The sequence below is a fragment of the Chiloscyllium punctatum genome, chromosome 18, assembly GCF_047496795.1.
Source record: "Chiloscyllium punctatum isolate Juve2018m chromosome 18, sChiPun1.3, whole genome shotgun sequence".
Lineage (NCBI taxonomy): Eukaryota > Metazoa > Chordata > Chondrichthyes > Orectolobiformes > Hemiscylliidae > Chiloscyllium > Chiloscyllium punctatum.
The window spans coordinates 33,884,899-33,911,339 of record NC_092756.1 but is presented as its reverse complement, the minus strand read 5'-3'; the positions used below and the strand labels follow the sequence as shown (position 1 = coordinate 33,911,339).

At 45.5% G+C, this 26,441-nt stretch overlaps 12 non-coding genes across 12 annotated transcripts; all 12 read left to right on the top strand.

The window, feature by feature from the left end:
* Positions 1–1,994: 1,994 nt before the first annotated feature.
* trnal-aag (transfer RNA leucine (anticodon AAG)) lies at positions 1,995–2,076 on the top strand. Its single transcript has one exon. It is a non-coding gene; the product is annotated as a tRNA-Leu (tRNA).
* Positions 2,077–4,937: 2,861 nt separating this feature from the next.
* On the top strand, positions 4,938–5,019 carry trnal-aag (transfer RNA leucine (anticodon AAG)). Its single transcript has one exon. It is a non-coding gene; the product is annotated as a tRNA-Leu (tRNA).
* A 1,130-nt stretch (positions 5,020–6,149) lies between these two features.
* trnav-uac (transfer RNA valine (anticodon UAC)) lies at positions 6,150–6,222 on the top strand. The gene has a single exon. It is a non-coding gene; the product is annotated as a tRNA-Val (tRNA).
* A 2,885-nt stretch (positions 6,223–9,107) lies between these two features.
* trnav-uac (transfer RNA valine (anticodon UAC)) lies at positions 9,108–9,180 on the top strand. Its single transcript has one exon. It is a non-coding gene; the product is annotated as a tRNA-Val (tRNA).
* Positions 9,181–10,839: 1,659 nt separating this feature from the next.
* On the top strand, positions 10,840–10,921 carry trnal-aag (transfer RNA leucine (anticodon AAG)). Its single transcript has one exon. It is a non-coding gene; the product is annotated as a tRNA-Leu (tRNA).
* Positions 10,922–12,051: 1,130 nt separating this feature from the next.
* Positions 12,052–12,124, top strand: trnav-uac (transfer RNA valine (anticodon UAC)). The gene has a single exon. It is a non-coding gene; the product is annotated as a tRNA-Val (tRNA).
* Positions 12,125–13,788: 1,664 nt separating this feature from the next.
* Positions 13,789–13,870, top strand: trnal-aag (transfer RNA leucine (anticodon AAG)). Its single transcript has one exon. It is a non-coding gene; the product is annotated as a tRNA-Leu (tRNA).
* A 2,545-nt stretch (positions 13,871–16,415) lies between these two features.
* Positions 16,416–16,488, top strand: trnav-uac (transfer RNA valine (anticodon UAC)). The gene has a single exon. It is a non-coding gene; the product is annotated as a tRNA-Val (tRNA).
* A 1,659-nt stretch (positions 16,489–18,147) lies between these two features.
* Positions 18,148–18,229, top strand: trnal-aag (transfer RNA leucine (anticodon AAG)). Its single transcript has one exon. It is a non-coding gene; the product is annotated as a tRNA-Leu (tRNA).
* A 1,324-nt stretch (positions 18,230–19,553) lies between these two features.
* Positions 19,554–19,635, top strand: trnal-aag (transfer RNA leucine (anticodon AAG)). The gene has a single exon. It is a non-coding gene; the product is annotated as a tRNA-Leu (tRNA).
* Positions 19,636–22,180: 2,545 nt separating this feature from the next.
* trnav-uac (transfer RNA valine (anticodon UAC)) lies at positions 22,181–22,253 on the top strand. The gene has a single exon. It is a non-coding gene; the product is annotated as a tRNA-Val (tRNA).
* Positions 22,254–23,911: 1,658 nt separating this feature from the next.
* Positions 23,912–23,993, top strand: trnal-aag (transfer RNA leucine (anticodon AAG)). The gene has a single exon. It is a non-coding gene; the product is annotated as a tRNA-Leu (tRNA).
* The last annotated feature ends 2,448 nt before the right edge of the window (positions 23,994–26,441 follow it).

Below are 26,441 nucleotides of genomic sequence, written 5' to 3'. Positions count from 1 at the left end.
TGTTTTAGAGATTTGTGTGTGTTTCTGTGTATATCTGCTTATTGTTCGGAGGCAAGGTGTTGGTGCAGGGTTGTGTGTGTATGTGCTTCAGTATATATAGACAATAGACAATAGACAATAGATGCAGGAGTAGGCCATTCTGCCCTTCGAGCCTGCACCGCCATTCAATATGATCATGGCTGATCATTCCTAATCAGTATCCTGTTCCAGCCTTATCTCCATACCCCTTGACTCCACTATCTGTAAGAGCTCTATCCGATTCTTTCTTAAATGAATCCAGAGACTGGGCCTCCACTGCCCTCTGGGGCAGAGCATTCCACACAGCCACCACTCTCTGGGTGAAGTAGTTTCACCTCATCTCTCTCCTAAATGGTCTACCCCGTATTTTTAAGTTGTGTCCTCTGGTTCGGCACTCCCCCATCAACGGAAATATGTTCCCTCCTGCCAGAGTGTCCAGTCCTTTCATAATCCTATACGTTTCAATCAGATCCCCTCTCAGTCTTCTAAACTCAAGGGTATACAAGCCCAGTCGCTTCAGTCTTTCTGTGTAAGGCAATCCTGCCATTCCAGGAATTGACCTCGTGAACCTACGCTGCACTCCCTCAATAGCCAGAATGTCTTTCCTCAAATTTGGAGACCAGAACTGTACACAATACTCCAGGTGTGGTCTCACCAGAGCCCTGTACAGCTGCAGAAGCACCTCTTTGCTTCTATACTCAATCCCTCTTGTTATGAAGGCCAGCATGCTGTCAGCCTTCTTCACGACCTGCTGTACCTGCATGCTTGCCTTCATTGACTGGTGGACAAGAACACCCAGATATCTGCTTGATAGCATGAGACAACGTGGCGGTGGAGGCTTGTGTTTTGTGTTTTAGTGTATATCTGATTAGTGGCAAGAAACAGGGTTTTGGTGGAGAGTTGTGTGTGTTTCTGTGTATATCTACTTAATGGAAGGAGACAGTGTGATGATGGAGGGTTGTGTGTGTTTCTGCATATATCTGCTTATTGGCAGGAGACAGGGTAGTGGTGGAAGGTTGTGTGCTGGTGTTTCTGTCTATAACAGTTTAATAACAGGAGACAGGTATTGGTGCAGGTTGGTGTGCATGTTTTTCTGCATTTTACGTGAACCGTGCAATTTGCTGCAGAGACATTCACACCTTGACACGAGCCACAATGACAATAACTGAGTTGGAAACGTGTTGGAACTGAGTTGGAAGAGTGTCTTTTTTTTAACGTTTTCAAGATGTCACTTACAGCAACGCGCTGTTGGAAACAGAAAGGTGAAAGGTACAATGGCTTCAACTTTCAGTGCTGAATGCCACTGAGCCGCAGGAGGGGCGACTGTGGATTGTTTCTGCAGTGTAGCAGTCATCACGTTCGCCTGACGCGAGAAACGTCCCCAGTTCGAAAGTGGGCACAAACTGCTTTGTACTACAACTGCAGTATTTGACATAGTCAATAACCGAGTTTCCTTGCTTGCTTTCCCATTTGCAAACCTGCCTTCGAATTTGCTAGAACAAATCTGCTCTCGAAGTGAACTGCAATACAATCCCATTCAAATACTGTGGAAAAAATTGTAAATGATGATATGCCTTCAGTTTGAGAGTGTAGTTACACACTTCTGATGCTTCCACGAAGAATTACCGCATTTACATTCCTTGCGCAGGCGGCCCGGTTCAAAGACAGGGAAGAAGCGGATGCGCTGGTGTCACAGTGCACCACGGATTCCTCAACTACTCTGTCTGTATTCTCACGCACTCACAGATACATTTGTAGCTGAATCCAGTCTGAGAAGATAGACTCAGTTTACCGGTGATTTTTGTCTGGATTGATGGGCTATCGTTAACTGCTGAGAAATTGATATTGTAGACGGGCACATCCCAGCAGCTGTGCGAGTCGGAGAGGGATCATTCAACCCTTTTCACGTCAGTTTGAATCTGTTGTTATGCAGGAACACAATTGGAAGTGCAAGAAAATGCACTCGCGGACGTGCTGGTAGTGTGGCCGAGCGGTCTAAGGCGCTGGATCAAGGCTCCAGTCTCGACAGAGGCGTGGGTTCGAATCCCACCGCTGCCATTTCTGCTGAACAGCTCCAACGAAACAATCCTGCTTCAATCCCTGCCTCATTTCTGTTTATAACAGAAGAAAAATGAGTTTGCTTCCCGGGGAATTGACTGCGGTGTGGAGAAGTGCCGAATTTTCCAAAGTGTCTGTGCTGTCGTGATCGTGTTCGCTTCCCGCACGGAAAATCGCCAGCAGCTCTACTGTTGCTTTCTGTTCCAGGCAAGTTGAGCTTTTACTGGAACCGAATAGAGACTGTTATTTCATCGTTGTTGCGAAACAGAGTCCTACGGTGACTCGACTCGTCGTTATTTGGTTTTCTGGCCAATGAGAAAATCGTTCCAATGTATTTCGATGTCATATGTTATTGAATTTCTCCCACTTCAGTCATTTCCGTCCTGGAGACATCGGAAGGGAAAAGTAATCTAATCGAGACTGTGATTGGTGAAATTCACTTTTTATGGCCCATTCTTATTACGTTCTTTCTTTGTCTCTTTGCAGCATTGTCTGGGAAGTGGTGGTGCACTCAGGCTCCAGTATGTTTGAAAGAGTAGTTTGGAATTGCCCTGTTGTTAGTTGTGTGATTACTTTGTGGCTCATGCCCCCGGACTGTCTCACATTTAGCATTCATGCTTGCTGTGTCTGAAAATGCATTTGGTTTTCCAGTTTTGTTTGTGTTCCGTGTTAAGTGCTTTCTGTTTTGCGATTCGCTCAATACATTACGAATTAACAGGGTTTCCGAGGTAACTTCCAGCTGCAAAAATCCTCAACTGAGAATCTGGGAAACTTTCACGGAGTATGGTCAGTCGGAGCAAAAGTAAGGAAGTCGTTCGTTTCTGCAGTGTTTCACAATGCTACCTTTCCCGTGAGCAGTCGAACAGACTAAATGATTTTGCCACAGACTGCGACGGTAAGCTCCGCAAAAACGTAATTCTTTAAAGCAGGTGTAAGCAACACAACGTTATTGGGGTACACCGCGTGGAAACAGACACTTCGGTGTATCTCGTCCATGCTCACCACATCGCCAAAATTAAACAAGTCCCATTAAACAACGAGCTCACGGAAACAGAAAGGTGAAAGGTAGAATGGCTTCAACTTTCAGTGCTGGATGCCACTGAGCTGCAGCGAGGGCGACCGGGGTTTGTTTCTGTAGTGTAGTGGTCATCACGTTCGCCTTACACGCGAAAAGTCCCCAGTTCGAAACTGGGCCGAAACTGCTTTGCTCTTCAACTGCAGCCTTTGACGTCGACAAGAACGGAGCTTTATTGCTTGCTTTCCCATGTGCAAGCCTGCCTTCAAGTCTGCTTGAACAAATCTTCTCTCGTAGTGCATTGCAATTCCATTTAATTACTGTGCAAAGCATTGTAAAGTTTTTTCTCCAACCTGTTTCCTATCATATGCCATTCTGTTTGATAGTGGAGTTACCCCCTTCTGATCCTTCCACGAAAAGCATTACCGCATTCGCATTCCTTGCGCAGGCGGCCCGGTTCAAAGACAGGGAAGAAGCTGATGTGCTGGTGTCACAGTGCACCACGGATTCCTCAACTAGTCTGTCTGTCAAATGTATCCCAAAGTCGTCTCTGAAAGACCTCATTTGGAAGGTGTCTGTCGTTATTCAACGTGCGAGAATTGGCACCAGAGGTCCTGAATCATGTTTTGGAGCAGTTCGCACGTTAGTGGCTCATTCAATCAGCAACAGCAATGAAAGAAATTCCACTCTCAGAGGAACCTCTGGACCTGTGCTTTCATAGCGTCGCTAGTATTAAGGTGCGCCCCGAGATCTAAGCCACGTTGGAACTGAAACGGAGGAATCGACAGAGAGGCGACAGAATGACATCGCATCCATTTGGTTTTCTTTAAATCACTGACGAGCAGGAAAATGGAAACGGGGAGGGCGAGTGGGGAAGTGAGGCAGTTGCAGCTCTGGAGAACGTCCTTCTTTGTGATTCACTCAGCAACCAGAGACGTGACGGTGACTCAGGCGTGAGAGCTCTTCACATCGTGAACAAAAAGCAATCAAGGTCAGTTAGCACCTCTTCCGTAGTGGGGGTGGGGTGAGGTAATTACCTTTTGACTTCTGTTACTATGTTCAGAAACTGCCTTTTGGATTGGGGTGAACAGAAACTGCATTTCTAAAAAGCACCATGGAACTTGTTAAACTTTATTGAGTCGCTTTTTTTAATCGATTCACACACAGGTTTCCAACTCTTTTGGTATCGATGAGGCTCATGTCCAGGTGTGATAATCTCTGCAGCAAATTGCACGGTTAAGGTAAAAGGCAAGGGAAGTGGCATCTCGAACCGGCCCCGAGGTCAGACCTTCCTCACAATGTAATCTGTCGTTCTCGGATTGTAATGCTACCTCCGGTTTTAGGGTGGAACATTCTTTGGGAACCTTATTCTGCAAAACAGACACAGTGACTGAAACTGTGCAGCACGGTATGATTTGGGACACGGCCTGCTCAGCTTTGTGCATTTTCCCTGTAGTCCGGTGTGTTTCATGTTCCGTGTAAACGTGAAAGTTGTCCTGTTTCGAGCAATGGGTGAAATCATTTAGCAAAGCAAGAATCGAAATTGCAGTAATGTCAAGTAGCTCATGGTAATTTGACCCAATCATAACCGATCATATATTCTCACGCACTCACAGATACATTTGTAGCTGAATCCAGTCTGAGAAGGTAGACTCAGTTTACCGGTGATTTTTGTCTGGATTGATGGGCTATCGTTAACTGCTGAGAAATTGATATTGTAGACGGGCACATCCCAGCAGCTGTGCGAGTCGGAGAGGGATCATTCAACGCTTTTCACGTCAGTTTGAATCTGTTGTTATGCAGGAACACAATTGGAAGTGTAAGAAAATGGAGGCGCGAACGTGCTGGTAGTGTGGCCGAGCGGTCTAAGGCGCTGGATTAAGGCTCCAGTCTCGGCAGAGGCGTGGGTTCGAATCCCACCGCTGCCATTTCTGCTGAACATCTCCAAACCATTTTTTTGGTTTAAATGCTGCTTCAATCCCTGCCTCATTTCTGTTTAAAACAGAAGAAAAATGAGTTTGCTTCCCGGGGAATTGACTGCGGTGTGGGAAAGTGCCGAATTTTCCAAAGTGTCTGTGCTGTCGTGATCGTGTTCGCTTCCCGCACGGAAAATCGCCAGCAGCTTTTCTGTTCCAGGCAAGTTGAGCTTTTACTGGAACCGAATGGAGACTGTTATTTCATCGTTGTTGTGAAACAGAGTCCTACGGTGACTCGACTCGTCGTTATTTGGTTTTCTGGCCAATGAGAAAATCGTTCCAATGTATTTCGATGTCATATGTTATTGAATTTCTCCCACTTCAGTCATTTCCGTCCTGGAGTCATCGGAAGGGAAAGGTAATCTAATCGAGACTGTGATTGGTGAAATTCACTTTTTATGGCCCATTCTTATTATGTTCTTTCTTTGTCTCTTTGCAGCATTGTCTGGGAAGTGGTGGTGCACTCAGGCTCCAGTATGTTTGAAAGAGTATTTTGGAATTGCCCTGTTCTTAGTTGTGTGATTACTTTATGGCTCATGCCCCCGGACTGTCTCACATTTAGCATTCATGCTCGCTGTGTCTGAAAATGCATTTGGTTTTCCAGTTTTGTTTGTGTTCCGTGTTAAGTGCTTTCTGTTTTGCGATTCGCTCAATACATTACGAATTAACAGGGTTTCCGAGGTAACTTCCAGCTGCAAAAATCCTCAACTGAGAATCTGGGAAACTTTCACGGAGTATGGTCAGTCGGAGCAAAAGTAAGGAAGTCGTTCGTTTCTGCAGTGTTTCACAATGCTACCTTTCCCGTGAGCAGTCGAACAGACTAAATGATTTTGCCACAGACTGCGACGGTAAGCTCCGCAAAAACGTAATTCTTTAAAGCAGGTGTAAGCAACACAACGTTATTGGGGTACACCGCGTGGAAACAGACACTTCGGTGTATCTCGTCCATGCTCACCACATCGCCAAAATTAAACAAGTCCCATTAAACAACGAGCTCACGGAAACAGAAAGGTGAAAGGTAGAATGGCTTCAACTTTCAGTGCTGGATGCCACTGAGCTGCAGCGGGGGGAGACCGAGGCTTGTTTCTGTAGTGTAGTGGTCATCACGTTCGCCTTACACGCGAAAGGTCCCCAGTTCGAAACTGGGTAGAAACTGCTTTGCTCTTCAACTGCAGCCTTTGACATCGACAAGAACGGAGCTTTCTTGCTTCCTTTCCCATGTGCAAACCTGCCTTCGAGTTTGCTTGAACAAATCTTCTCTCGTAGTGCAATGCAATGCAATTCCATTTAATTACTGTGCAAAGCATTGTAAAGTTTTTCTCCAACCTGTTTCCTATCATATGCCATTCTGTTTGAGAGTGTAGTTACCCCCTTCTGATCCTTCCACGAAAAGCATTACCGCATTCGCATTCCTTGCGCAGGCGGCCCGGTTCAAAGACAGGGAAGAAGCTGATGTGCTGGTGTCACAGTGCACCACGGATTCCTCAACTAGTCTGTCTGTCAAATGTATCCCAAAGTCGTCTCTGAAAGACCTCATTTGGAAGGTGTCTGTCGTTATTCAACGTGCGAGAATTGGCACCAGAGGTCCTGAATCATGTTTTGGAGCAGTTCGCACGTTAGTGGCTCATTCAATCAGCAAATGCAATGAAAGAAATTCCACTCTCAGAGGAACCTCTGGACCTGTGCTTTCATAGCGTCGCTAGTATTAAGGTGCGCCCCGAGATCTAAGCCACGTTGGAACTGAAACGGAGGAATCGACAGAGAGGCGACAGAATGAAATCGCATCCATTTGGTTTTCTTTAAATCACTGACGAGCAGGAAAATGGAAACGGGGAGGGCGAGTGGGGAAGTGAGGCAGTTGCAGCTCTGGAGAACGTCCTTCTTTGTGATTCACTCAGCAACCAGAGACGTGACGGTGACTCAGGCGTGAGAGCTCTTCACATCGTGAACAAAAAGCAATCAAGGTCAGTTAGCACCTCTTCCGGAGTGGGGGTGGGGTGAGGTAATTACCTTTTGACTTCTGTTACTATGTTCAGAAACTGCCTTTTGGATTGAGGTGAACAGAAACTGCATTTCTAAAAAGCAACATGGAACTTGTTAAACTTTATTGAGTCGCTTTTTTTAATCGATTCACACACAGGTTTCCAACTCTTTTGGTATCGATGAGGCTCATGTCCAGGTGTGATAATCTCTGCAGCAAATTGCACGGTTAAGGTAAAAAGCAAGGAAAGTGACATCTCGAACCGGCCCCGAGGTCAGACCTTCCTCACAATGTAATCTGTCGTTCTCGGATTGTAATGCTACCTCCGGTTTTAGGGTGGAACATTCTTTGGGAACCTTATTCTGCAAAACAGACACAGTGACTGAAACTATGCTGCACGGTATGATTTGGGACACGGCCTGCTCAGCTTTGTGCATTTTCCCTGTAGTCCGGTGTGTTTCATGTTCTGTGTAAACGTGAAAGTTGTCCTGTTTCGAGCAATGGATGAAATCCTTTAGCAAAGCAAGAATCGAAATTGCAGTAATGTCAAGTAGCTCATGGTAATTTGACCCAATCATAACCGATCATATATTCTCACGCACTCACAGATACATTTGTAGCTGAATCCAGTCTGAGAAGATAGACTCAGTTTACCGGTGATTTTTGTCTGGATTGATGGGCTATCGTTAACTGCTGAGAAATTGATATTGTAGACGGGCACATCCCAGCAGCTGTGCGAGTCGGAGAGGGATCATTCAACCCTTTTCACGTCAGTTTGAATCTGTTGTTATGCAGGAACACAATTGGAAGTGCAAGAAAATGAACTCGCGGACGTGCTGGTAGGTTGGCCGTGCGGTCTAAGGCGCTGGATTAAGGCTGCAGTCTCGACAGAGGCGTGGGTTCGACTCCCACCGCTGCCATTTCTGCTGAACAGCTCCAAACCATTTTTTTGGTTTAAATGCTGCTTCAATCCCTGCCTCATTTCTGTTTAAAACAGAAGAAAAATGAGTTTGCTTCCCGGGGAATTGACTGCGGTGTGGAAAAGTGCCGAATTTTCCAAAGTGTCTGTGCTGTCGTGATCGTGTTCGCTTCCCGCACGGAAAATCGCCAGCAGCTCTACTGTTGCTTTCTGTTCCAGGCAAGTTGAGCTTTTACTGGAACCGAATGGAGACTGTTATTTCATCGTTGTTGTGAAACAGAGTCCTACGGTGACTCGACTCGTCGTTATTTGGTTTTCTGGCCAATGAGAAAATCGTTCCAATGTATTTCGATGTCATATGTTATTGAATTTCTCCCACTTCAGTCATTTCCGTCCTGGAGTCATCGGAAGGGAAAGGTAATCTAATCGAGACTGTGATTGGTGAAATTCACTTTTTATGGCCCATTCTTATTATGTTCTTTCTTTGTCTCTTTGCAGCATTGTCTGGGAAGTAGTGGTGCACTCAGGCTCCAGTATGTTTGAAAGAGTATTTTGGAATTGCCCTGTTCTTAGTTGTGTGATTACTTTATGGCTCATGCCCCCGGACTGTCTCACATTTAGCATTCATGCTCGCTGTGTCTGAAAATGCATTTGGTTTTCCAGTTTTGTTTGTGTTCCGTGTTAAGTGCTTTCTGTTTTGCGATTCGCTCAATACATTACGAATTAACAGGGTTTCCGAGGTAACTTCCAGCTGCAAAAATCCTCAACTGAGAATCTGGGAAACTTTCACGGAGTATGGTCAGTCGGAGCAAAAGTAAGGAAGTCGTTCGTTTCTGCAGTGTTTCACAATGCTACCTTTCCCGTGAGCAGTCGAACAGACTAAATGATTTTGCCACAGACTGCGACGGTAAGCTCCGCAAAAACGTAATTCTTTAAAGCAGGTGTAAGCAACACAACGTTATTGGGGTACACCGCGTGGAAACAGACACTTCGGTGTATCTCGTCCATGCTCACCACATCGCCAAAATTAAACAAGTCCCATTAAACAACGAGCTAAAGGAAACAGAAAGGTGAAAGGTATAATGGCTTCAACTTTCAGTGCTGGATGCCACTGAGCTGCAGCGGGGGTGAGCGCGGCTTGTTTCTGTAGTGTAGTGGTCATCACGTTCGCCTTACACGCGAAAGGTCCCCAGTTCGAAACTGGGCAGAAACTGCTTTGCTCTTCAACTGCAGCCTTTGACATCGACAAGAACGGAGCTTTCTTGCTTGCTTTCCCATGTGCAAACCTGCCTTCGAGTTTGCTTGAACAAATCTTCTCTCGTAATGCAATGCAATTCCATTTAATTACTGTGCAAAGCATTGTAAAGTTTTTCTCCAACCTGTTTCCTATCATATGCCATTCTGTTTGAGAGTGTAGTTACCCCCTTCTGATCCTTCCACGAAAAGCATTACCGCATTCGCATTCCTTGCGCAGGCGGCCCGGTTCAAAGACAGGGAAGAAGCTGATGTGCTGGTGTCACAGTGCACCACGGATTCCTCAACTAGTCTGTCTGTCAAATGTATCCCAAAGTCGTCTCTGAAAGACCTCATTTGGAAGGTGTCTGTCGTTATTCAACGTGCGAGAATTGGCACCAGAGGTCCTGAATCATGTTTTGGAGCAGTTCGCACGTTAGTGGCTCATTCAATCAGCAAATGCAATGAAAGAAATTCCACTCTCAGAGGAACCTCTGGACCTGTGCTTTCATAGCGTCGCTAGTATTAAGGTGCGCCCCGAGATCTAAGCCACGTTGGAACTGAAACGGAGGAATCGACAGAGAGGCGACAGAATGAAATCGCATCCATTTGGTTTTCTTTAAATCACTGACGAGCAGGAAAATGGAAACGGGGAGGGCGAGTGGGGAAGTGAGGCAGTTGCAGCTCTGGAGAACGTCCTTCTTTGTGATTCACTCAGCAACCAGAGACGTGACGGTGACTCAGGCGTGAGAGCTCTTCACATCGTGAACAAAAAGCAATCAAGGTCAGTTAGCACCTCTTCCGGAGTGGGGGTGGGGTGAGGTAATTACCTTTTGACTTCTGTTACCATGTTCAGAAACTGCCTTTTGGATTGAGGTGAACAGAAACTGCATTTCTAAAAAGCAACATGGAACTTGTTAAACTTTATTGAGTCGCTTTTTTTAATCGATTCACACACAGGTTTCCAACTCTTTTGGTATCGATGAGGCTCATGTCCAGGTGTGATAATCTCTGCAGCAAATTGCACGGTTAAGGTAAAAAGCAAGGAAAGTGACATCTCGAACCGGCCCCGAGGTCAGACCTTCCTCACAATGTAATCTGTCGTTCTCGGATTGTAATGCTACCTCCGGTTTTAGGGTGGAACATTCTTTGGGAACCTTATTCTGCAAAACAGACACAGTGACTGAAACTATGCTGCACGGTATGATTTGGGACACGGCCTGCTCAGCTTTGTGCATTTTCCCTGTAGTCCGGTGTGTTTCATGTTCCGTGTAAACGTGAAAGTTGTCCTGTTTCGAGCAATGGGTGAAATCATTTAGCAAAGCAAGAATCGAAATTGCAGTAATGTCAAGTAGCTCATGGTAATTTGACCCAATCATAACCGATCATATATTCTCACGCACTCACAGATACATTTGTAGCTGAATCCAGTCTGAGAAGGTAGACTCAGTTTACCGGTGATTTTTGTCTGGATTGATGGGCTATCGTTAACTGCTGAGAAATTGATATTGTAGACGGGCACATCCCAGCAGCTGTGCGAGTCGGAGAGGGATCATTCAACGCTTTTCACGTCAGTTTGAATCTGTTGTTATGCAGGAACACAATTGGAAGTGTAAGAAAATGGAGGCGCGAACGTGCTGGTAGTGTGGCCGAGCGGTCTAAGGCGCTGGATTAAGGCTCCAGTCTCGGCAGAGGCGTGGGTTCGAATCCCACCGCTGCCATTTCTGCTGAACATCTCCAAACCATTTTTTTGGTTTAAATGCTGCTTCAATCCCTGCCTCATTTCTGTTTAAAACAGAAGAAAAATGAGTTTGCTTCCCGGGGAATTGACTGCGGTGTGGAAAAGTGCCGAATTTTCCAAAGTGTCTGTGCTGTCGTGATCGTGTTCGCTTCCCGCACGGAAAATCGCCAGCAGCTTTTCTGTTCCAGGCAAGTTGAGCTTTTACTGGAACCGAATGGAGACTGTTATTTCATCGTTGTTGTGAAACAGAGTCCTACGGTGACTCGACTCGTCGTTATTTGGTTTTCTGGCCAATGAGAAAATCGTTCCAATGTATTTCGATGTCATATGTTATTGAATTTCTCCCACTTCAGTCATTTCCGTCCTGGAGTCATCGGAAGGGAAAGGTAATCTAATCGAGACTGTGATTGGTGAAATTCACTTTTTATGGCCCATTCTTATTATGTTCTTTCTTTGTCTCTTTGCAGCATTGTCTGGGAAGTGGTGGTGCACTCAGGCTCCAGTATGTTTGAAAGAGTATTTTGGAATTGCCCTGTTCTTAGTTGTGTGATTACTTTATGGCTCATGCCCCCGGACTGTCTCACATTTAGCATTCATGCTCGCTGTGTCTGAAAATGCATTTGGTTTTCCAGTTTTGTTTGTGTTCCGTGTTAAGTGCTTTCTGTTTTGCGATTCGCTCAATACATTACGAATTAACAGGGTTTCCGAGGTAACTTCCAGCTGCAAAAATCCTCAACTGAGAATCTGGGAAACTTTCACGGAGTATGGTCAGTCGGAGCAAAAGTAAGGAAGTCGTTCGTTTCTGCAGTGTTTCACAATGCTACCTTTCCCGTGAGCAGTCGAACAGACTAAATGATTTTGCCACAGACTGCGACGGTAAGCTCCGCAAAAACGTAATTCTTTAAAGCAGGTGTAAGCAACACAACGTTATTGGGGTACACCGCGTGGAAACAGACACTTCGGTGTATCTCGTCCATGCTCACCACATCGCCAAAATTAAACAAGTCCCATTAAACAACGAGCTCACGGAAACAGAAAGGTGAAAGGTAGAATGGCTTCAACTTTCAGTGCTGGATGCCACTGAGCTGCAGCGGGGGGAGACCGAGGCTTGTTTCTGTAGTGTAGTGGTCATCACGTTCGCCTTACACGCGAAAGGTCCCCAGTTCGAAACTGGGTAGAAACTGCTTTGCTCTTCAACTGCAGCCTTTGACATCGACAAGAACGGAGCTTTCTTGCTTCCTTTCCCATGTGCAAACCTGCCTTCGAGTTTGCTTGAACAAATCTTCTCTCGTAGTGCAATGCAATGCAATTCCATTTAATTACTGTGCAAAGCATTGTAAAGTTTTTCTCCAACCTGTTTCCTATCATATGCCATTCTGTTTGAGAGTGTAGTTACCCCCTTCTGATCCTTCCACGAAAAGCATTACCGCATTCGCATTCCTTGCGCAGGCGGCCCGGTTCAAAGACAGGGAAGAAGCTGATGTGCTGGTGTCACAGTGCACCACGGATTCCTCAACTAGTCTGTCTGTCAAATGTATCCCAAAGTCGTCTCTGAAAGACCTCATTTGGAAGGTGTCTGTCGTTATTCAACGTGCGAGAATTGGCACCAGAGGTCCTGAAACATGTTTTGGAGCAGTTCGCACGTTAGTGGCTCATTCAATCAGCAAATGCAATGAAAGAAATTCCACTCTCAGAGGAACCTCTGGACCTGTGCTTTCATAGCGTCGCTAGTATTAAGGTGCGCCCCGAGATCTAAGCCACGTTGGAACTGAAACGGAGGAATCGACAGAGAGGCGACAGAATGAAATCGCATCCATTTGGTTTTCTTTAAATCACTGACGAGCAGGAAAATGGAAACGGGGAGGGCGAGTGGGGAAGTGAGGCAGTTGCAGCTCTGGAGAACGTCCTTCTTTGTGATTCACTCAGCAACCAGAGACGTGACGGTGACTCAGGCGTGAGAGCTCTTCACATCGTGAACAAAAAGCAATCAAGGTCAGTTAGCACCTCTTCCGGAGTGGGGGTGGGGTGAGGTAATTACCTTTTGACTTCTGTTACCATGTTCAGAAACTGCCTTTTGGATTGAGGTGAACAGAAACTGCATTTCTAAAAAGCAACATGGAACTTGTTAAACTTTATTGAGTCGCTTTTTTTAATCGATTCACACACAGGTTTCCAACTCTTTTGGTATCGATGAGGCTCATGTCCAGGTGTGATAATCTCTGCAGCAAATTGCACGGTTAAGGTAAAAAGCAAGGAAAGTGACATCTCGAACCGGCCCCGAGGTCAGACCTTCCTCACAATGTAATCTGTCGTTCTCGGATTGTAATGCTACCTCCGGTTTTAGGGTGGAACATTCTTTGGGAACCTTATTCTGCAAAACAGACACAGTGACTGAAACTATGCTGCACGGTATGATTTGGGACACGGCCTGCTCAGCTTTGTGCATTTTCCCTGTAGTCCGGTGTGTTTCATGTTCCGTGTAAACGTGAAAGTTGTCCTGTTTCGAGCAATGGGTGAAATCATTTAGCAAAGCAAGAATCGAAATTGCAGTAATGTCAAGTAGCTCATGGTAATTTGACCCAATCATAACCGATCATATATTCTCACGCACTCACAGATACATTTGTAGCTGAATCCAGTCTGAGAAGATAGACTCAGTTTACCGGTGATTTTTGTCTGGATTGATGGGCTATCGTTAACTGCTGAGAAATTGATATTGTAGACGGGCACATCCCAGCAGCTGTGCGAGTCGGAGAGGGATCATCCAACCCTTTTCACGTCAGTTTGAATCTGTTGTTATGCAGGAACACAATTGGAAGTGCAAGAAAATGGAGGCGCGGACGTGCTGGTAGTGTGGCCGAGCGGTCTAAGGTGCTGGATTAAGGCTCCAGTCTCGACAGAGGCGTGGGTTCGAATCCCACCGCTGCCATTTCTGCTGAACAGCTCCAAACCATTTTTTTGGTTTCAATGCTGCTTCAATCCCTGCCTCATTTCTGTTTAAAACAGAAGAAAAATGAGTTTGCTTCCCGGGGAATTGACTGCGGTGTGGGAAAGTGCCGAATTTTCCAAAGTGTCTGTGCTGTCGTGATCGTGTTCACTTCCCGCACGGAAAATCGCCAGCAGCTCTACTGTTGCTTTCTGTTCCAGGCAAGTTGAGCTTTTACTGGAACCGAATGGAGACTGTTATTTCATCGTTGTTGTGAAACAGAGTCCTACGGTGACTCGACTCGTCGTTATTTGGTTTTCTGGCCAATGAGAAAATCGTTCCAATGTATTTCGATGTCATATGTTATTGAATTTCTCCCACTTCAGTCATTTCCGTCCTGGAGTCATCGGAAGGGAAAGGTAATCTAATCGAGACTGTGATTGGTGAAATTCACTTTTTATGGCCCATTCTTATTATGTTCTTTCTTTGTCTCTTTGCAGCATTGTCTGGGAAGTGGTGGTGCACTCAGGCTCCAGTATGTTTGAAAGAGTATTTTGGAATTGCCCTGTTCTTAGTTGTGTGATTACTTTATGGCTCATGCCCCCGGACTGTCTCACATTTAGCTTTTTTTAATCGATTCACACACAGGTTTCCAACTCTTTTGGTATCGATGAGGCTCATGTCCAGGTGTGATAATCTCTGCAGCAAATTGCACGGTTAAGGTAAAAAGCAAGGAAAGTGACATCTCGAACCGGCCCCGAGGTCAGACCTTCCTCACAATGTAATCTGTCGTTCTCGGATTGTAATGCTACCTCCGGTTTTAGGGTGGAACATTCTTTGGGAACCTTATTCTGCAAAACAGACACAGTGACTGAAACTATGCTGCACGGTATGATTTGGGACACGGCCTGCTCAGCTTTGTGCATTTTCCCTGTAGTCCGGTGTGTTTCATGTTCTGTGTAAACGTGAAAGTTGTCCTGTTTCGAGCAATGGATGAAATCCTTTAGCAAAGCAAGAATCGAAATTGCAGTAATGTCAAGTAGCTCATGGTAATTTGACCCAATCATAACCGATCATATATTCTCACGCACTCACAGATACATTTGTAGCTGAATCCAGTCTGAGAAGATAGACTCAGTTTACCGGTGATTTTTGTCTGGATTGATGGGCTATCGTTAACTGCTGAGAAATTGATATTGTAGACGGGCACATCCCAGCAGCTGTGCGAGTCGGAGAGGGATCATTCAACCCTTTTCACGTCAGTTTGAATCTGTTGTTATGCAGGAACACAATTGGAAGTGCAAGAAAATGAACTCGCGGACGTGCTGGTAGGGTGGCCGTGCGGTCTAAGGCGCTGGATTAAGGCTGCAGTCTCGACAGAGGCGTGGGTTCGACTCCCACCGCTGCCATTTCTGCTGAACAGCTCCAAACCATTTTTTTGGTTTAAATGCTGCTTCAATCCCTGCCTCATTTCTGTTTAAAACAGAAGAAAAATGAGTTTGCTTCCCGGGGAATTGACTGCGGTGTGGAAAAGTGCCGAATTTTCCAAAGTGTCTGTGCTGTCGTGATCGTGTTCGCTTCCCGCACGGAAAATCGCCAGCAGCTCTACTGTTGCTTTCTGTTCCAGGCAAGTTGAGCTTTTACTGGAACCGAATGGAGACTGTTATTTCATCGTTGTTGTGAAACAGAGTCCTACGGTGACTCGACTCGTCGTTATTTGGTTTTCTGGCCAATGAGAAAATCGTTCCAATGTATTTCGATGTCATATGTTATTGAATTTCTCCCACTTCAGTCATTTCCGTCCTGGAGTCATCGGAAGGGAAAGGTAATCTAATCGAGACTGTGATTGGTGAAATTCACTTTTTATGGCCCATTCTTATTATGTTCTTTCTTTGTCTCTTTGCAGCATTGTCTGGGAAGTAGTGGTGCACTCAGGCTCCAGTATGTTTGAAAGAGTATTTTGGAATTGCCCTGTTCTTAGTTGTGTGATTACTTTATGGCTCATGCCCCCGGACTGTCTCACATTTAGCATTCATGCTCGCTGTGTCTGAAAATGCATTTGGTTTTCCAGTTTTGTTTGTGTTCCGTGTTAAGTGCTTTCTGTTTTGCGATTCGCTCAATACATTACGAATTAACAGGGTTTCCGAGGTAACTTCCAGCTGCAAAAATCCTCAACTGAGAATCTGGGAAACTTTCACGGAGTATGGTCAGTCGGAGCAAAAGTAAGGAAGTCGTTCGTTTCTGCAGTGTTTCACAATGCTACCTTTCCCGTGAGCAGTCGAACAGACTAAATGATTTTGCCACAGACTGCGACGGTAAGCTCCGCAAAAACGTAATTCTTTAAAGCAGGTGTAAGCAACACAACGTTATTGGGGTACACCGCGTGGAAACAGACACTTCGGTGTATCTCGTCCATGCTCACCACATCGCCAAAATTAAACAAGTCCCATTAAACAACGAGCTAAAGGAAACAGAAAGGTGAAAGGTATAATGGCTTCAACTTTCAGTGCTGGATGCCACTGAGCTGCAGCGGGGGTGAGCGCGGCTTGTTTCTGTAGTGTAGTGGTCATCACGTTCGCCTTACACGCGAAAGGTCCCCAGTTCGAAACTGGGCAGAAACTGCTTTGCTCTTCAACTGCAGCCTTTGACATCGACAAGAACGGAGCTTTCTTGCTTGCTTTCCCATGTGCAAACCTGCCTTCGAGTTTGCTTGAACAAATCTTCTCTCGTAATGCAATGCAATTCCATTTAATTACTGTGCAAAGCATTGTAAAGTTTTTCTCCAACCTGTTTCCTATCATATGCCATTCTGTTTGAGAGTGTAGTTACCCCCTTCTGATCCTTCCACGAAAAGCATTACCGCATTCGCATTCCTTGCGCAGGCGGCCCGGTTCAAAGACAGGGAAGAAGCTGATGTGCTGGTGTCACAGTGCACCACGGATTCCTCAACTAGTCTGTCTGTCAAATGTATCCCAAAGTCGTCTCTGAAAGACCTCATTTGGAAGGTGTCTGTCGTTATTCAACGTGCGAGAATTGGCACCAGAGGTCCTGAATCATGTTTTGGAGCAGTTCGCACGTTAGTGGCTCATTCAATCAGCAAATGCAATGAAAGAAATTCCACTCTCAGAGGAACCTCTGGACCTGTGCTTTCATAGCGTCGCTAGTATTAAGGTGCGCCCCGAGATCTAAGCCACGTTGGAACTGAAACGGAGGAATCGACAGAGAGGCGACAGAATGAAATCGCATCCATTTGGTTTTCTTTAAATCACTGACGAGCAGGAAAATGGAAACGGGGAGGGCGAGTGGGGAAGTGAGGCAGTTGCAGCTCTGGAGAACGTCCTTCTTTGTGATTCACTCAGCAACCAGAGACGTGACGGTGACTCAGGCGTGAGAGCTCTTCACATCGTGAACAAAAAGCAATCAAGGTCAGTTAGCACCTCTTCCGGAGTGGGGGTGGGGTGAGGTAATTACCTTTTGACTTCTGTTACCATGTTCAGAAACTGCCTTTTGGATTGAGGTGAACAGAAACTGCATTTCTAAAAAGCAACATGGAACTTGTTAAACTTTATTGAGTCGCTTTTTTTAATCGATTCACACACAGGTTTCCAACTCTTTTGGTATCGATGAGGCTCATGTCCAGGTGTGATAATCTCTGCAGCAAATTGCACGTTTAAGGTAAAAAGCAAGGAAAGTGACATCTCGAACCGGCCCCGAGGTCAGACCTTCCTCACAATGTAATCTGTCGTTCTCGGATTGTAATGCTACCTCCGGTTTTAGGGTGGAACATTCTTTGGGAACCTTATTCTGCAAAACAGACACAGTGACTGAAACTATGCTGCACGGTATGATTTGGGACACGGCCTGCTCAGCTTTGTGCATTTTCCCTGTAGTCCGGTGTGTTTCATGTTCCGTGTAAACGTGAAAGTTGTCCTGTTTCGAGCAATGGGTGAAATCATTTAGCAAAGCAAGAATCGAAATTGCAGTAATGTCAAGTAGCTCATGGTAATTTGACCCAATCATAACCGATCATATATTCTCACGCACTCACAGATACATTTGTAGCTGAATCCAGTCTGAGAAGATAGACTCAGTTTACCGGTGATTTTTGTCTGGATTGATGGGCTATCGTTAACTGCTGAGAAATTGATATTGTAGACGGGCACATCCCAGCAGCTGTGCGAGTCGGAGAGGGATCATCCAACCCTTTTCACGTCAGTTTGAATCTGTTGTTATGCAGGAACACAATTGGAAGTGCAAGAAAATGGAGGCGCGGACGTGCTGGTAGTGTGGCCGAGCGGTCTAAGGTGCTGGATTAAGGCTCCAGTCTCGACAGAGGCGTGGGTTCGAATCCCACCGCTGCCATTTCTGCTGAACAGCTCCAAACCATTTTTTTGGTTTCAATGCTGCTTCAATCCCTGCCTCATTTCTGTTTAAAACAGAAGAAAAATGAGTTTGCTTCCCGGGGAATTGACTGCGGTGTGGGAAAGTGCCGAATTTTCCAAAGTGTCTGTGCTGTCGTGATCGTGTTCACTTCCCGCACGGAAAATCGCCAGCAGCTCTACTGTTGCTTTCTGTTCCAGGCAAGTTGAGCTTTTACTGGAACCGAATGGAGACTGTTATTTCATCGTTGTTGTGAAACAGAGTCCTACGGTGACTCGACTCGTCGTTATTTGGTTTTCTGGCCAATGAGAAAATCGTTCCAATGTATTTCGATGTCATATGTTATTGAATTTCTCCCACTTCAGTCATTTCCGTCCTGGAGTCATCGGAAGGGAAAGGTAATCTAATCGAGACTGTGATTGGTGAAATTCACTTTTTATGGCCCATTCTTATTATGTTCTTTCTTTGTCTCTTTGCAGCATTGTCTGGGAAGTGGTGGTGCACTCAGGCTCCAGTATGTTTGAAAGAGTATTTTGGAATTGCCCTGTTCTTAGTTGTGTGATTACTTTATGGCTCATGCCCCCGGACTGTCTCACATTTAGCTTTTTTTAATCGATTCACACACAGGTTTCCAACTCTTTTGGTATCGATGAGGCTCATGTCCAGGTGTGATAATCTCTGCAGCAAATTGCACGGTTAAGGTAAAAAGCAAGGAAAGTGACATCTCGAACCGGCCCCGAGGTCAGACCTTCCTCACAATGTAATCTGTCGTTCTCGGATTGTAATGCTACCTCCGGTTTTAGGGTGGAACATTCTTTGGGAACCTTATTCTGCAAAACAGACACAGTGACTGAAACTATGCTGCACGGTATGATTTGGGACACGGCCTGCTCAGCTTTGTGCATTTTCCCTGTAGTCCGGTGTGTTTCATGTTCTGTGTAAACGTGAAAGTTGTCCTGTTTCGAGCAATGGATGAAATCCTTTAGCAAAGCAAGAATCGAAATTGCAGTAATGTCAAGTAGCTCATGGTAATTTGACCCAATCATAACCGATCATATATTCTCACGCACTCACAGATACATTTGTAGCTGAATCCAGTCTGAGAAGATAGACTCAGTTTACCGGTGATTTTTGTCTGGATTGATGGGCTATCGTTAACTGCTGAGAAATTGATATTGTAGACGGGCACATCCCAGCAGCTGTGCGAGTCGGAGAGGGATCATTCAACCCTTTTCACGTCAGTTTGAATCTGTTGTTATGCAGGAACACAATTGGAAGTGCAAGAAAATGGAGGCGCGGACGTGCTGGTAGTGTGGCCGAGCGGTCTAAGGTGCTGGATTAAGGCTCCAGTCTCGACAGAGGCGTGGGTTCGAATCCCACCGCTGCCATTTCTGCTGAACAGCTCCAAACCATTTTTTTGGTTTCAATGCTGCTTCAATCCCTGCCTCATTTCTGTTTAAAACAGAAGAAAAATGAGTTTGCTTCCCGGGGAATTGACTGCGGTGTGGGAAAGTGCCGAATTTTCCAAAGTGTCTGTGCTGTCGTGATCGTGTTCACTTCCCGCACGGAAAATCGCCAGCAGCTCTACTGTTGCTTTCTGTTCCAGGCAAGTTGAGCTTTTACTGGAACCGAATGGAGACTGTTATTTCATCGTTGTTGTGAAACAGAGTCCTACGGTGACTCGACTCGTCGTTATTTGGTTTTCTGGCCAATGAGAAAATCGTTCCAATGTATTTCGATGTCATATGTTATTGAATTTCTCCCACTTCAGTCATTTCCGTCCTGGAGTCATCGGAAGGGAAAGGTAATCTAATCGAGACTGTGATTGGTGAAATTCACTTTTTATGGCCCATTCTTATTATGTTCTTTCTTTGTCTCTTTGCAGCATTGTCTGGGAAGTGGTGGTGCACTCAGGCTCCAGTATGTTTGAAAGAGTATTTTGGAATTGCCCTGTTCTTAGTTGTGTGATTACTTTATGGCTCATGCCCCCGGACTGTCTCACATTTAGCTTTTTTTAATCGATTCACACACAGGTTTCCAACTCTTTTGGTATCGATGAGGCTCATGTCCAGGTGTGATAATCTCTGCAGCAAATTGCACGGTTAAGGTAAAAAGCAAGGAAAGTGACATCTCGAACCGGCCCCGAGGTCAGACCTTCCTCACAATGTAATCTGTCGTTCTCGGATTGTAATGCTACCTCCGGTTTTAGGGTGGAACATTCTTTGGGAACCTTATTCTGCAAAACAGACACAGTGACTGAAACTATGCTGCACGGTATGATTTGGGACACGGCCTGCTCAGCTTTGTGCATTTTCCCTGTAGTCCGGTGTGTTTCATGTTCTGTGTAAACGTGAAAGTTGTCCTGTTTCGAGCAATGGATGAAATCCTTTAGCAAAGCAAGAATCGAAATTGCAGTAATGTCAAGTAGCTCATGGTAATTTGACCCAATCATAACCGATCATATATTCTCACGCACTCACAGATACATTTGTAGCTGAATCCAGTCTGAGAAGATAGACTCAGTTTACCGGTGATTTTTGTCTGGATTGATGGGCTATCGTTAACTGCTGAGAAATTGATATTGTAGACGGGCACATCCCAGCAGCTGTGCGAGTCGGAGAGGGATCATTCAACCCTTTTCACGTCAGTTTGAATCTGTTGTTATGCAGGAACACAATTGGAAGTGCAAGAAAATGAACTCGCGGACGTGCTGGTAGGGTGGCCGTGCGGTCTAAGGCGCTGGATTAAGGCTGCAGTCTCGACAGAGGCGTGGGTTCGACTCCCACCGCTGCCATTTCTGCTGAACAGCTCCAAACCATTTTTTTGGTTTAAATGCTGCTTCAATCCCTGCCTCATTTCTGTTTAAAACAGAAGAAAAATGAGTTTGCTTCCCGGGGAATTGACTGCGGTGTGGAAAAGTGCCGAATTTTCCAAAGTGTCTGTGCTGTCGTGATCGTGTTCGCTTCCCGCACGGAAAATCGCCAGCAGCTCTACTGTTGCTTTCTGTTCCAGGCAAGTTGAGCTTTTACTGGAACCGAATGGAGACTGTTATTTCATCGTTGTTGTGAAACAGAGTCCTACGGTGACTCGACTCGTCGTTATTTGGTTTTCTGGCCAATGAGAAAATCGTTCCAATGTATTTCGATGTCATATGTTATTGAATTTCTCCCACTTCAGTCATTTCCGTCCTGGAGTCATCGGAAGGGAAAGGTAATCTAATCGAGACTGTGATTGGTGAAATTCACTTTTTATGGCCCATTCTTATTATGTTCTTTCTTTGTCTCTTTGCAGCATTGTCTGGGAAGTAGTGGTGCACTCAGGCTCCAGTATGTTTGAAAGAGTATTTTGGAATTGCCCTGTTCTTAGTTGTGTGATTACTTTATGGCTCATGCCCCCGGACTGTCTCACATTTAGCATTCATGCTCGCTGTGTCTGAAAATGCATTTGGTTTTCCAGTTTTGTTTGTGTTCCGTGTTAAGTGCTTTCTGTTTTGCGATTCGCTCAATACATTACGAATTAACAGGGTTTCCGAGGTAACTTCCAGCTGCAAAAATCCTCAACTGAGAATCTGGGAAACTTTCACGGAGTATGGTCAGTCGGAGCAAAAGTAAGGAAGTCGTTCGTTTCTGCAGTGTTTCACAATGCTACCTTTCCCGTGAGCAGTCGAACAGACTAAATGATTTTGCCACAGACTGCGACGGTAAGCTCCGCAAAAACGTAATTCTTTAAAGCAGGTGTAAGCAACACAACGTTATTGGGGTACACCGCGTGGAAACAGACACTTCGGTGTATCTCGTCCATGCTCACCACATCGCCAAAATTAAACAAGTCCCATTAAACAACGAGCTAAAGGAAACAGAAAGGTGAAAGGTATAATGGCTTCAACTTTCAGTGCTGGATGCCACTGAGCTGCAGCGGGGGTGAGCGCGGCTTGTTTCTGTAGTGTAGTGGTCATCACGTTCGCCTTACACGCGAAAGGTCCCCAGTTCGAAACTGGGCAGAAACTGCTTTGCTCTTCAACTGCAGCCTTTGACATCGACAAGAACGGAGCTTTCTTGCTTGCTTTCCCATGTGCAAACCTGCCTTCGAGTTTGCTTGAACAAATCTTCTCTCGTAATGCAATGCAATTCCATTTAATTACTGTGCAAAGCATTGTAAAGTTTTTCTCCAACCTGTTTCCTATCATATGCCATTCTGTTTGAGAGTGTAGTTTCCCCCTTCTGATCCTTCCACGAAAAGCATTACCGCATTCGCATTCCTTGCGCAGGCGGCCCGGTTCAAAGACAGGGAAGAAGCTGATGTGCTGGTGTCACAGTGCACCACGGATTCCTCAACTAGTCTGTCTGTCAAATGTATCCCAAAGTCGTCTCTGAAAGACCTCATTTGGAAGGTGTCTGTCGTTATTCAACGTGCGAGAATTGGCACCAGAGGTCCTGAATCATGTTTTGGAGCAGTTCGCACGTTAGTGGCTCATTCAATCAGCAACAGCAATGAAAGAAATTCCACTCTCAGAGGAACCTCTGGACCTGTGCTTTCATAGCGTCGCTAGTATTAAGGTGCGCCCCGAGATCTAAGCCACGTTGGAACTGAAACGGAGGAATCGACAGAGAGGCGACAGAATGAAATCGCATCCATTTGGTTTTCTTTAAATCACTGACGAGCAGGAAAATGGAAACGGGGAGGGCGAGTGGGGAAGTGAGGCAGTTGCAGCTCTGGAGAACGTCCTTCTTTGTGATTCACTCAGCAACCAGAGACGTGACGGTGACTCAGGCGTGAGAGCTCTTCACATCGTGAACAAAAAGCAATCAAGGTCAGTTAGCACCCCTTCCGGAGTGGGGGTGGGGTGAGGTAATTACCTTTTGACTTCTGTTACCATGTTCAGAAACTGCCTTTTGGATTGAGGTGAACAGAAACTGCATTTCTAAAAAGCAACATGGAACTTGTTAAACTTTATTGAGTCGCTTTTTTTAATCGATTCACACACAGGTTTCCAACTCTTTTGGTATCGATGAGGCTCATGTCCAGGTGTGATAATCTCTGCAGCAAATTGCACGGTTAAGGTAAAAAGCAAGGAAAGTGACATCTCGAAACGGCCCCGAGGGCAGACCTTCCTCAAAATGTAATCTGTCATTCTCGGATTGTAATGCTACCTCCGGTTTTAGGGTGGAACATTCTTTGGGAACCTTATTCTGCAAAACAGACACAGTGACTGAAACCATGCTGCACGGTATGATTTGGGACACGGCCTGCTCAGCTTTGTGCATTTTCCCTGTAGTCCGGTGTGTTTCATGTTCCGTGTAAACGTGAAAGTTGTCCTGTTTCGAGCAATGGGTGAAATCATTTAGCAAAGCAAGAATCGAAATTGCAGTAATGTCAAGTAGCTCATCGTAATTTGACCCAATCATTCCGATCATATATTCTCACGCACTCACAGATACATTTGTAGCTGAATCCAGTCTGAGAAGATAGACTCAGTTTACCAGTGATTTTTGTCTGGATTGACGGGCTATCGTTAACTGCTGAGAAATTGATATTGTAGACGGGCACATCCCAGCAGCTGTGCGAGTCGGAGAGGGATCATTCAACCCTTTTCACGTCAGTTTGAATCTGTTGTTATGCAGGAACACAATTGGAATTGCAAGAAAATGAACTCGCGGACGTGCTGGTAGTGTGGCCGAGCGGTCTAAGGCGCTGGATTAAGGCTCCAGTCTCGACAGAGGCGTGGGTTCGAATCCCACCACTGCCACTTCTGCTGAACATCTCCAAACCATATATTTGGTTTAAATGCTGCTTTAATCCCTGCCTCATTTCTGTTTAAAACAGAAGAAAAATGAGTTTGCTTCCCGGGGAATTGACTGCGGTGTGGAAAAGTGCCGAATTTTCCAAAGTGTCTGTGCTGTCGTGATCGTGTTCGCTTCCCGCACGGAAAATCGACAGCAGCTCTACTGTTGCTTTCTGTTCCAGGCAAGTTGAGCTTTTACTGGAACCGAATGGAGACTGTTATTTCATCGTTGTTGTGAAACAGAGTCCTACGGTGACTCGACTCGTCGTTATTTGGTTTTCTGGCCAATGAGAAAATCGTTCCAATGTATTTCGATGTCATATGTTATTGAATTTCTCCCACTTCAGTCATTTCCGTCCTGGAGTCATCGGAAGGGAAAGGTAATCTAATCGAGACTGTGATTGGTGAAATTCACTTTTTATGGCCCATTCTTATTATGTTCTTTCTTTGTCTCTTTGCAGCATTGTCTGGGAAGTGGTGGTGCACTCAGGCTCCAGTATGTTTGAAAGAGTATTTTGGAATTGCCCTGTTCTTAGTTGTGTGATTACTTTATGGCTCATGCCCCCGGACTGTCTCACATTTAGCATTCATGCTCGCTGTGTCTGAAAATGCATTTGGTTTTCCAGTTTTGTTTGTGTTCCGTGTTAAGTGCTTTCTGTTTTGCGATTCGCTCAATACATTACGAATTAACAGGGTTTCTGAGGTAACTTCCAGCTGCAAAAATCCTCAACTGAGAATCTGGGAAACTTTCACGGAGTATGGTCAGTCGGAGCAAAAGTAAGGAAGTCGTTCGTTTCTGCAGTGTTTCACAATGCTACCTTTCCCGTGAGCAGTCGAACAGACTAAATGATTTTGCCACAGACTGCGACGGTAAGCACCGCAAAAACGTAATTCTTTAAAGCAGGTGTAAGCAACACAACGTTATTGGGGTACACCGCGTGGAAACAGACACTTCGGTGTATCTCGTCCATGCTCACCACATCGCCAAAATTAAACAAGTCCCATTAAACAACGAGCTAACGGAAACAGAAAGGTGAAAGGTAGAATGGCTTCAACTTTCAGTGCTGGATGCCACTGAACTGCAGCGGGGGCGACCGAGGCTTGTTTCTGTAGTGTCGTGGTCATCACGTTCGCCTTACACGCGAAAGGTCCCCAGTTCGAAACTGGGCAGAAACTGCTTTGCTCTTCAACTGCGGCCTTTGACATCGACAAGAACGAAGCTTTCTTGCTTCCTTTCCCATGTGCAAACCTGCCTTCGAGTTTGCTTGAACAAATCTTCTCTCGTAGTGCAATGCAATTCCATTTAATTACTGTGCAAAGCATTGTAAAGTTTTTCTCCAACCTGTTTCCTATCATATGCCATTCTGTTTGAGAGTGTAGTTACCCCCTTCTGATCATTCCACGAAAAGCATTACCGCATTCGCATTCCTTGCGCAGGCGGCCCGGTTCAAAGACAGGGAAGAAGCTGATGTGCTGGTGTCACAGTGCACCACGGATTCCTCAACTAGTCTGTCTGTCAAATGTATCCCAAAGTCGTCTCTGAAAGACCTCATTTGGAAGGTGTCTGTCGTTATTCAACGTGCGAGAATTGGCACCAGAAGTCCTGAATCATGTTTTGGAGCAGTTCGCACGTTAGTGGCTCATTCAATCAGCAACAGCAATGAAAGAAATTCCACTCTCAGAGGAACCTCTGGACCTGTGCTTTCATAGCGTCGCTAGTATTAAGGTGTGCCCCGAGATCTAAGCCACGTTGGAACTGAAACGGAGAAATCGACAGAGAGGCGACAGAATGAAATCGCATCCATTTGGTTTTCTTTAAATCACTGACGAGCAGGAAAATGGAAACGGGTAGGGCGAGTGGGGAAGTGAGGCAGTTGCAGCTCTGGAGAACGTCCTTCTTTGTGATTCACTCAGCAACCAGAGACGTGACGGTGACTGAGGCGTGAGAGCTCTTCACATTGTGAACAAAAAGCAATCAAGGTCAGTTAGCACCTCTTCCGGAGTGGGGGTGGGGTGAGGTAATTACCTTTTGACTTCTGTTACCATGTTCAGAAACTGCCTTTTGGATTGAGGTGAACAAAAACTGCATTTCTAAAAAGCAACATGGAACTTGTTAAACTTTATTGAGTCGCTTTTTTTAATCGATTCACACACAGGTTTCCAACTCTTTTGGTATCGATGAGGCTCATGTCCAGGTGTGATAATCTCTGCAGCAAATTGCACGGTTAAGGTAAAAAGCAAGGAAAGTGACATCTCGAACCGGCCCCGAGGTCAGACCTTCCTCACAATGTAATCTGTCGTTCTCGGATTGTAATGCTACCTCCGCTTTTAGGGTGGAACATTCTTTGGGAACCTTATTCTGCAAAACAGACACAGTGACTGAAACTATGCTGCACGGTATGATTTGGGACA